Source organism: Myodes glareolus, chromosome 9, assembly GCF_982192425.1.
Source record: "Myodes glareolus chromosome 9, mMyoGla1.1, whole genome shotgun sequence".
Classification (NCBI taxonomy): domain Eukaryota; kingdom Metazoa; phylum Chordata; class Mammalia; order Rodentia; family Cricetidae; genus Myodes; species Myodes glareolus.
The window spans coordinates 10,399,327-10,409,694 of NC_142034.1; positions in this window are offsets into that span (position 1 = coordinate 10,399,327).

Sequence of the window (10,368 nt, forward strand, 5' to 3'; positions counted from 1 at the left end):
TCCATCCAAAGTTTCAGAAAGTTGTATTTCTAGAATGATAAAATCGTATTTTTAGAAACTGAAATCGAGTCGGTTATCTATCGATTCTCATCTTTCGCTCTGCCTCCTGTGTCTTTGCTGTCTCTTCCATTCCTGCTTTCTGAACGCACTGGCCATCGAAGACCGACTTAGCAAACGAGAATGTTTCCTCGGTAAGGCTGCCACAAGTGTGGGCAACCTCTGCTGCCAGCCCAGTCCCAAGGCCAGGGTAGTCTCGAGTTTCGCTGACATTTGCAAACCTTTGGGTAGTTGTCGACGGAGCTATGATTACAGATGGAACTCATTTGATATGTGGTCACTAGTGTCCCAGTCTGGCAGAGTAGCTGATGTTTAGCTTTGTGTGGGACTTGGGAAGGAGTACAAAGGAGAAATTGCAAGCCCTGTCCTGAGGTGGGGGCGGGGGGAACCTCAGGTGAATTTCAGTTGCCATGAGTCACTTAGCAAACCTTTGGCCAAAATCCTTATGATTCCCTCTTTCCTAGTAGATGACCTCTTTCCTAATGGCAATTTACACTTCAGATTTTCAGTTTCTCCTGCAAAGGCCCCTTGACTGCTGAGGGAGCTCCTTTTGCTCCTTCAGCCAATAGCCTTTGAGATACCAGCCCACTGGGGCGTGGTATCTTTTGCTTTAAAAAAGAGGGCGGAAGCCCTCTGCCCTTGACTTCCAGCATCGCTCCCTTGCATCTTGAAGCCTATAGACAGATGGTTTTGGGCAATGGCAGAGTCCAACAGAATATCGTGTTGACTCAGCGACACAGTGCTGCTTTACGTGGTGTCTCTGGTCAAAGCTACCATGGAAGAAAATGATTAGTAGCTCTAGTTTTCCTCTTAGCTGTGGGAGTTAGGAGACCACTCTTACCATTACTCAATAATCAGGATTGACAGCGTTCTCAGAGGCCAATAGCGACACTTTTCTTACGTCAGGTGAGTATTTCAACTTGGAAGCCTCACTTGTAAATGGATGGACTCCAGAGTAAAGAAAGACTTTATCAAAGTCAAGTTCAGGAGTATCTTGAGTTTCTATCAAGAAAGAGCAATGAGGGGAGCCCTGAGAGTCTGCGCAGGAGTGCCTTCTTGTCGTGACTCCTGCATGTGGAGATTTTGAACCGTCAGCAGTGAAAGAAATATCTGTAACACTAATTCTTCTTCAGTGGCATCCTCCTTCCATGAATTCTGGGTGAATCATTAGCAAAGTCATTCACATGCTCTGAAGGAGGGGACATCCTAATTCCAAATGCCACAAGTCATTGGGCTGAAACTGTTCATTAAAAACTTTTTTTTTTCTGGTTAATTTTAGGTCTGGCCTCAGATTATTTCTTATGTCAGAGGTATAAGAGGTAGCAGGAAGAAGGGACTATTATTGTACGCTGAGATCTCAGGCCTGGGTGTGGCTTTGAAGTGCTCCCTCCAGACAGCAGCAAGGTGCCAGGCTGAAAGCATCAGGACTGGCAAAGCTGTGTATACAAAGCAGAGACTGTCTGTGTTTTTACTGCCCTGGACCAGCTTTTCTTTCGCCCTTGTTTTAACCTCTTTCCCAATGTACAGTGTACTCTATTCCTGATTTTCCCATCAGATCCTTCCTCTCTTCCCGATAGCAAGAGGAACCTTACTGGTGGGCAGAGAAATGAACAAAATACATAACTGAAGTGTGTGTGTGTGTGTGTGTGTGTGAGAGAGAGAGAGAGAGAGAGAGAGAGAGAGAGAGAGAGAGCGCTATAGCTCCCATGTCAGGTTCCTTACAAACAACTTCCTGCAGTTTCCCTAAAAGCAAAAGGGGCAGGCATTGTAATTGAGATGAAGTGGGTAGGTGAGCATCTCAACTAAGGTCCCATGTTGGCCCCTTGGGGGTGGATTACAAATGAACATCTCTTTACTAATATAATTCAGATTGAATTGACAACATTTCCTAAATTCTACTGGAAAGAAACTTACTTTTTTTTGTGATTCCCAATCTATTGCCTCAGTTCTCACCCCTACGCGTGCGCACGCACACACACACACACACACACACACACACACACACACACACACACACACTTGAAATGTGGTGTCATGCATCCCAGGCTTGCCTCAAACTATGCAGTGAAACACAAATAGTTCATCTTCCTGTCTCCATCTTTTGAGTCCTGGGATTACAGATGTGAGCCCCGCAGCGTGGGAGAGAAGCACTCTACCGAATTAGCTACATCTTCAGTGCTGTCACATCTTTTAAAGAAAATCATTTTGAATTTTCCAGAGAGGTAAGAAATAAATGGCTTGGCCAAGTTGTCTTTTTGTCTACTTAAGCCTTAAAGTTAAACTTCTGTTGGGTCTGAGGGGCATGGGGGCGGAGTTCTAGAGTTGATGCTAACAATATTGCACAATTCTTCAACTGTAAGAAATGGTAGTGATGATGATCAATATGTTGACTGTCATTATATGAGACTTAATGCTGTCTTCTTTCTGTGCATTGGCTCATTTGGTCATGGAATAAATACCTTTAATTAATTAATTAGTTAGTTAAGGACAGTTAGCTTCTCATGGGCACATAGGTGCATGAACCTGAATCTATACTCTTACATTTGCAACGGAGACCTGGGTTGTGCTCCTGAGTAATGATAGCACAGTATTTCACTGAGAAATGGAGTGTGACTTCAGAGAGGCTGCTGGGAATTCTTGGTTATTATCGTGGGCTTTGTCACTGTGGCTAGGATGAACAGATAGAACAGCATGTCTTATCACTTGGGACACCGTATCCTACCTAAGTAAATGTATGCTGGAGAAAAGTCATGGGTTGACCTTCGACTAAGATGATCTTTTTTAACATTTGCATGTTTGTGTGTGTATGTGGTATCTGTGTGTTATTTGTGTATGTATGATGTGTGTATGTGTATAAGTGTGTGTGGTGTGTCTCTGTGTGTGGTGTCTGTGTGTGTATGTGTGTGCATGTGTTTGTCTGGTTTATGCATTTGTATGTATGTATGTATGTATGGTATCTGTGCATGTGTGTGTGTGTCTGGTGTATGCGGTTGTGTGTGTGTGTGTGGTATATGAGTGTGATTTGTATGTATGACATGTATGCATATATAAATGTGTATAGTACAAGTGTCTCTGTGTGTTAGGTGTCTGTGTATATGTGATCTGTACATGTATGATGTGTGTGTGTGTGTTTGTGTGTGTATTCAAGTATATAAATGTGACATACAATGAAAGCTGGAGACAACTTAGATGTAGGGTCTTGTCTTCCACCCTCACCTCACCATTCAACTGTCCTGCTATCTCTGTAATAATCTCAGTAATTCTCTGCCTCTGCCTCCAAGCACTGGGATTGCCGACCTGAGTTCTAGGCTTTGGAACTCAAGTCTTCATGCATGTGTGGCAAGCATTTTACCCACTAAGCCATCTCTCCCGCCTAAGTTGAATCCCTTTTTATTCTCTGTTGGCCTTTATTAAGTAATAATTTTAAGAAACATATGTAGGGAAGACAGGCTAAAGATATGTTTTATTTTGTTGACTGACTTCCTTTACAGTTCAGTTTTGTATCCTGTGTCTGTTTTGTAGGGAAGATGAAGGGATGACATCAGGAGGAATGTGCTGGCAAATAATTGAGGACAAAGGGAAGTGAAACACTGGCTAAAGTGTTCGTTATCCAAGAGTTTTCCACTTGTTTTCAAGGGTGCATTTTAAGGGCACAACAAACTAAGAAACATGAGATGGAAGAGAAGATAAATTTTTATTCCTGGGGCCAGTGAAATGGCTCAGGAGTTCAGAGTACCTACTACTCTATCAGAGGACCCGAGTTCAATTCCCAGCATTTATATTCGGCAGTTTGTCACTGTCTCTAACCCCACATCCAGGGAATCTTATACCCTCTTTGGTCTCTGACGGTACTCCCCATATGTGGCATACACCCACACACACAGATACATATGAACACATAAATACAAATAAATGTGAAAAACCAAATTCTTTCTTATGTCCTTCTCTGCTGTAACTATTTTAAGTGACACTCTATGGTCCGGAGAATACTCCCAGCAGTTTGATATTGTTTTACTCAATCACAAACACTCAGGGTCAGACTTAAGCAATCCGTTCAAAGGCCACAGCCATCACTAGTAAGTGAGAGCTATCTCAGTTACAAAAGAATGATCTTCCAGGCTGTGAAAGTCATATCAATTTAGCATATCATATTATCCATTATGTTTAAAATCAAGATTTGGGGACCACTGAGATGGCACAGAGGGTAAAGGTCATTGTTGCTCAGCTTGGCAGCCTGAGTTCAATCCCTGGAACCCACATAATAGCAGGAGAGAACTGACTTCTGCCAACTGACCTCTGACCTCCACATGAGTGCTTATGGTATTCTATCTCTCTATGAGATTGTCTTCCTCTTTGAGAGATTTTGAATGCCTAATTATTGAGCCCAGGTGGTGGTATAGAAATTCTTTTCTACTTGTAGAGTTTTGGTTATGCCTAGCAATCTTGTTTTAAAATGAAATAATAGTGACCTAAAGGAAGTTTCTTTGTTCTTTTGAATGGAAACAGTGCAGAGGTATGAGGCCTGGATGTGAGACCGTAGAACGGGAGTATCAGAAACGCAGGTTTCCCCTGGCATCTCTTGGTAACTCCACCTTTAAAGGATACAGCCATCTGTCATACCCTTCTACATTCCCAGGTGACAGCTGGAGATTTGGTCCCTGGGTCTGTATTTCCCACAGAAAGTACAAGAAATTTTGAGACAGAAGAGCAAGCAAATGCCTCAAGTGTTGCTGCCCAATCCAGATTTCTCAAAACCATACCCCCCCCCAAATTACACCTTGTTGGCCACCCTTAGCATAGGGGAGTTTGCAAATAAAGTCTTTTGGCTGGGCGTATTGCCACATGGATTAAATTTGGGGTTCTGTTACTACGAAAGAATGGGATAATGGCTATTGGATAAGCTACTTGAAGTATTAACCGCAATTAGCTAATCAAGTGCTCAGCCCCAGTGGCAGGACTTCCAATATAAATTCATTAAAATAACATCCTCCTTGCTGTGTGTGGTCTATGATCATTAATAAATAATTGGATCAGCTGCCCACTCAAGGGAGAAGCCGTGGAGCATACAGGCTTTGGAGACTCTGAGAAGGGAGGCGTCTCAGGAGGACTGTCACTCTCGGTTGGGAAAGGTAGGGATGATTCATCAGCCTTAAAAGATCGCAATCAATGCCCTCTGAATAGGCACTCACCTGGCTCCAGCCAACCAGGCAGGAGACAGATAATTCAAAGCTACAGCTCTACTGGCACCAAGCGAGAGAGAGAGAGAGAGAGAGAGAGAGAGAGAGAGAGAGAGAGAGAGAGAATCAGAGAGAGAGAGAGAGAGAATCAGAGAGAGAGAGAGAGAAAATCAGAGAGAGAGAGAGAGGGAGAGAGGGAGGGAGGAAGGGAGGGAGGGGAGAGAGAGAGAGAGAGAGAAAGAGAGAGAGAGAGAGAGAATCTACCTCGGGAGTGTTAGCTTCTTTAACAAGCTGATTGGATTTTAAATATCTGCTTCATTTTACAAAAACCCAAGCACGGACTCATAGGACTAGATGGAACTCAGAAGCAAGACCCTGTAGGTACTTTCCCCACGTAGCTTGTCAGAGTAGGTGTCCAGTCAATCACACTGCAGAGTCTGTGCTTATTAAACGATTTAAGAGTTTTAGCCATCTACCCTTGAATTAGCTTTAACAACCCCAGAGATTTTTTTTTCTGTCTTTCTCTTCCCGGACTCCTACTTCCTTCCAGCCTTTGCGACAGGCCTAGCTAGAGGCAGAGGCGTGGCTTGGCTTTCCATCCCGCGGCCTCCCCTCCAATCAGCCGTGTCATGGTGGAATTTTTATTAGCCATAACTTTTTTTACTGGCTAGATTAATGTGATTGAAAGCATCGCACCCAGTAAATACTGTCTGCTATTTGTTTTAGCAATACCTGTGGAAAAAGGGCAATTGGGACCCAGGCACAGCAGAGCTGGTGAAGCCATTGGCTGCGCAGAACTCGTTGGGGGCCCCTTTGACTGATGACCAGGGGATGCTCTTCTTCGAGGGAGGTCCGCCCAGCAAGAGGCTCCATTGGTGCATGCGGCTGCCATGTGTAGCCATGATTCACTTCACTGACTATCAAAGCTTTCTACAACTTTGCTTGCTGACTTTTGACCAGAGGTTCCCTTTCAACACAAGGAAAATCTGCCTAGAGAGAGACGGAGAGAAAGCACACGGCAGGGAAATAAATGGCAGCCGTGTTCCTGGCGGTCTAGATTTTATGGCCCGAGGCGCTCCTGCTTGAGTCTGCCCCGTGGTGCTGCCTGGTGGATGTGTTTGGTGGCATTTTATGGAGCATGGTTTATAATCAGCATGGATTATTGTAACAACAACAAGGGGTATATTCAACAAAACCTTGTTGGATGGCAAAGACCCTACACAAAACCCTCTTCAGAGGCCTGGGACCCAAGCCGGAGTGTTTATTAAATCACCTTCGGAAATGTCCTTTCACGGAAGCCTATGTGTTTGGAAGCAGATTTTAAAAGAAGGCTCCGGGTCTGCAAGCCATTGGTCCCCATCTGTTTTCTCCCCTCTGACCTTGGTTGTTTGATTACCTGGTCATGACCCCTTCTCGAGTGGAGTAAATGTTCTGCACAGACAGTTGGTAGAAACTTCACCTTTAGGTCTCCAGCTCTGCCTGGAGTCCTCTTGCTCGTTCCTTCCTGGAGGAGAAAAAAAAGAGCCACATTTCTCTTCTGTAAAAGAAAAAAAGTTATGAAAGAGAAGCACAAATAGAGAATGAGCCAAATTGCTAAAGGGGATCAAGAATTGAAATACAGCCTCCAAAGTTGCGTGTACAGAGAGAAACCCTAAAACGTTCCCAAACCCCAACCTGGAGCATTGATCTGCCTGAATTTCTTTAGTCTCAGGCCAGTTTCAACCATTAGAAGACTTACAATTATAAAGTTGGCAGTGGCTGCAGCCCATGGTGGCTGGAGGGGATTCACTTTGTAAATTCAGTTCCTTGGGTAGGTGGTATTGGCAAGATCATCCTGTTCCCTCTGTGCCAACTCTGAAGGCCCAGAATGCCTTTCCTGGATCGAGGTTCAACAAGGCAAGCTGGGAAGAGACTGGAAGGAGGAAGAGGAAGAAAGACCCAAAAAGGTGAAGATGAGGAAGCTACAGGGAGAAGGCAGAAAGGTAGAAGTCACGAATGAGAGGGGAACAAAGAGGAGAGAGCAGTGTGCAATGCAGAAAGAGCGAGGGAAGTGAAAGGGGACAGGCAGAAAGGTAAGGAAGACATCTTTGGGAACTAGATTTAAAAATCATGAGACGCCATGGATCTGCCTCCAAAGTAAGACATGCTGCCGAAACTTAGCCAGTAAGTCCCTGCCACATGGCGATACACAGATGAATAGAAATGGGTTAAATCAAGATGTGAGACTTAGCCAATAAGAAGTTAGAGCTAATGGGCCAAGCAATGTTTTAATTAATACAGTTTCTGTGTAGTTATTTCGGGGCTAAACTAGCCGGGCGGTCGGGATGAACAAGCAGCCCTTCCCCTGCAACAATCGTGAATATCTTTTTTTTAGAAATCATAATTTTGACTTCACAAGTTTTCTTCATAGCTTGGGCTATCAGTCTCATATCTGTTCTTTGTTACAACGCCTCCTGAGACCAAGGCCTGTGCAGCATGCACAGGATGAAGGCTCACCTTGTGGGTGTGGATGTGAAATGCTTCGCTTCCTGGACAGGGCATTGAGAGAGGAAGCCTGGATGGATCGCAGCAATGGCTTATTCTGGGAACTGCCATCCAGTCTCCTACCAGGCAGGGGCTCTCATCTCTGCCGCATGTGCAGGGTTTATTTTTCCAAGCATGGTACCTTCTATGACTCACAGGACTCAGATGGTCCTTGCTAATGGGCCCTTGTACAAGTCAAGAATGTGACACACGGCGAGACACGCAGCTCAACAATCACAAACAGCAGCATGGTTAATGGGGGGTGAAGCTTCAGTGGCATGTGTCACACCAAAGGGCCAACGCCCCATTCTCCCTGAGGCCACAGATGAAGGGTCTCCATACTGTGTAATAATGATAAAATATTGCCATCTGTTGGCATGCTGTGTAAGCAGACTGCGACTTACACACCATTGATGATTTTCCAGGATGCCCTTCACGTTTGCCTGGAGAGAGTAAAAAATACTGGGTTAGGAAAAATACAAAGCATGGGAGGCTGAATGTCTGTAGGAGAGATAAAAGCAACGCCCTGGATGTTCAAATCGGAAGAAAACAGAGGGCATCGCCTTAGTCCAGCTGAGCAGAAATAAAACTGCTCAAAGCAGCTGGCCTCCCATTCAATGAATCAGAGGGTTTGGACTTCCGATGCGATGTGTCATGAAATGGCACTAGAGACGCCAGAGTCCTGTAGGGAGTTTTCCATCACGTGTGATCTTTATCACAAGAGTAATAGATAAGAATATCCAGCTCCGAAGATCACACAGTGTTCAGGCAAAATGGTAAACCATAATAACCTAAAAGATTCCCTAGTATAACCACCCATACATTCTTGGAAAAATAAAATAAACTTACTTGTAATATTTTTCTAAGAACTTGCAAAATTGAGGTGAAAATGGAATCTGAAAACAGGTGCAAGAATCATGGTCACTCAGATGCCCAGAAGGGATTTACCAGATCTGATAATCGAGGTGGTGGTTATAATGTCCATTCAGGTACAGTGCTATCCAGTCTCTTAGGACAGAGATGCCTATAAGAGAAAGAAAAAAATGAATGGAAGGAAGGAAGGTAGAAAGGAGATAGAGAGAGAGAGAGAGAGAGAGAGAGAGAGAGAGAGAGAGAGAGAGAGAAACTGGGATCTTGGGCCTAGAGAGATGGCTCAGCAGTAAAGAGTGTGTTTTGCTCTTCCAGAGTTCCTGGCCTAACTCCCAGCATCCATAATGGCAACTCACCTCCTCACAAATACAGTTTTGGGGGATCCAACACCCTCTTCTAGCCTCTGTGAAAACTGGCAGAGACATGCTATACATGTACCTAAATAATAATGCATCTATTTTTCAAAGAAAGAAAAACCTTTTATTTATATAGATATAGATAGATATCTGTAGTTTCCATAAACAATACATAGAGAACACAATAACCTAAACCTCCAAATCTCATTTATTGTTTCCTTCCATGTATAGTCATTGAGCTTTATTTTCATGTTTTGAAAACCACAGAAAGATAAGCAGAGATCGGGAAATCCAAATTATGGCCCAATTAAACATTGAATGACCAAAGTAAGAGACAGAAATAGATACAACTCATGGTAAACATGGTGGTTCAATTGATACAGAAATAATTTTTTTCACTCTTCCCCCTTGAAATTTTTGCTTTTATTGTCTAAGGAACTCCGCCATTCACTTCCTACTGTAAGCCTTTGCCTCGGGTTTAGCTTTCTGTCTTTCACTTGGCAATCATTGGAGGAGATAGAGTTTGGAAAGGGGAATGTCCATATCTGACAACAAGGATTATTCTCTGTGTAATGTGTTAGTGCCACAGCAAGAAGCGTTCCCTTATAATGTTCATTCACAATACTCACTCCATATTCTACCAGACTTTATTACTCTCTCTTATTCTCCCCTGCCCCTGCCCTCTCCCTTTATATTTCTCCATCCACCTTCCTAGTAGTCACCTTTTTGCTCTTGTGTCCTTGAGTTTTCTTCACATATGAGAGAAAACGTGGTACTTAGGCTTTTTTTTTTTTTTTTTTGGCTTGGCTTGGCTTGTTTCACATGACACTGTTGTCTCCAGTCCCATCCATTTTTGTATGAATGAAGCATTCCATTCTACTCTCTCTCTTCTTGAACTCACTGACTAAAATGTAGATTTTTTTTTTTTTTACCGTCCTGAGATAGGCCTCATCATTTGACTGAGGTAGTTCGAATATGGGGCTTGTAAATTTATCATGTTCATCTTGACGCCTGCATGGATAAGTTTACTAGGCAATGCTTTCTGGATAAAAGCCACATCTCAGGAAACTGTCTTGGAAAGATTGCTCCAGATGGGTAAAGGTGTTCGTCACCCAGCTTGGCAACCCGAGTTCGATTTAGAAACCTACATGTTGGAAGAAAAGAATCAGTTTCACAAAGGTGTATCTATATAATCACATGAGCACACTGGCTCATATTGCTAGTGAAAAGAAACCAGGGCGATCAGACCAGCTGTCCGGAATCAGAGGTCTCTTAGACTCAAAGACTCCACAACAACTCTCAACTCTCATTTGGACAATTTATCACGAGAAAATCACCTTTGTTTATAATTGCTGTTCCACATCGCGATTTGAGAATCTGGGTTA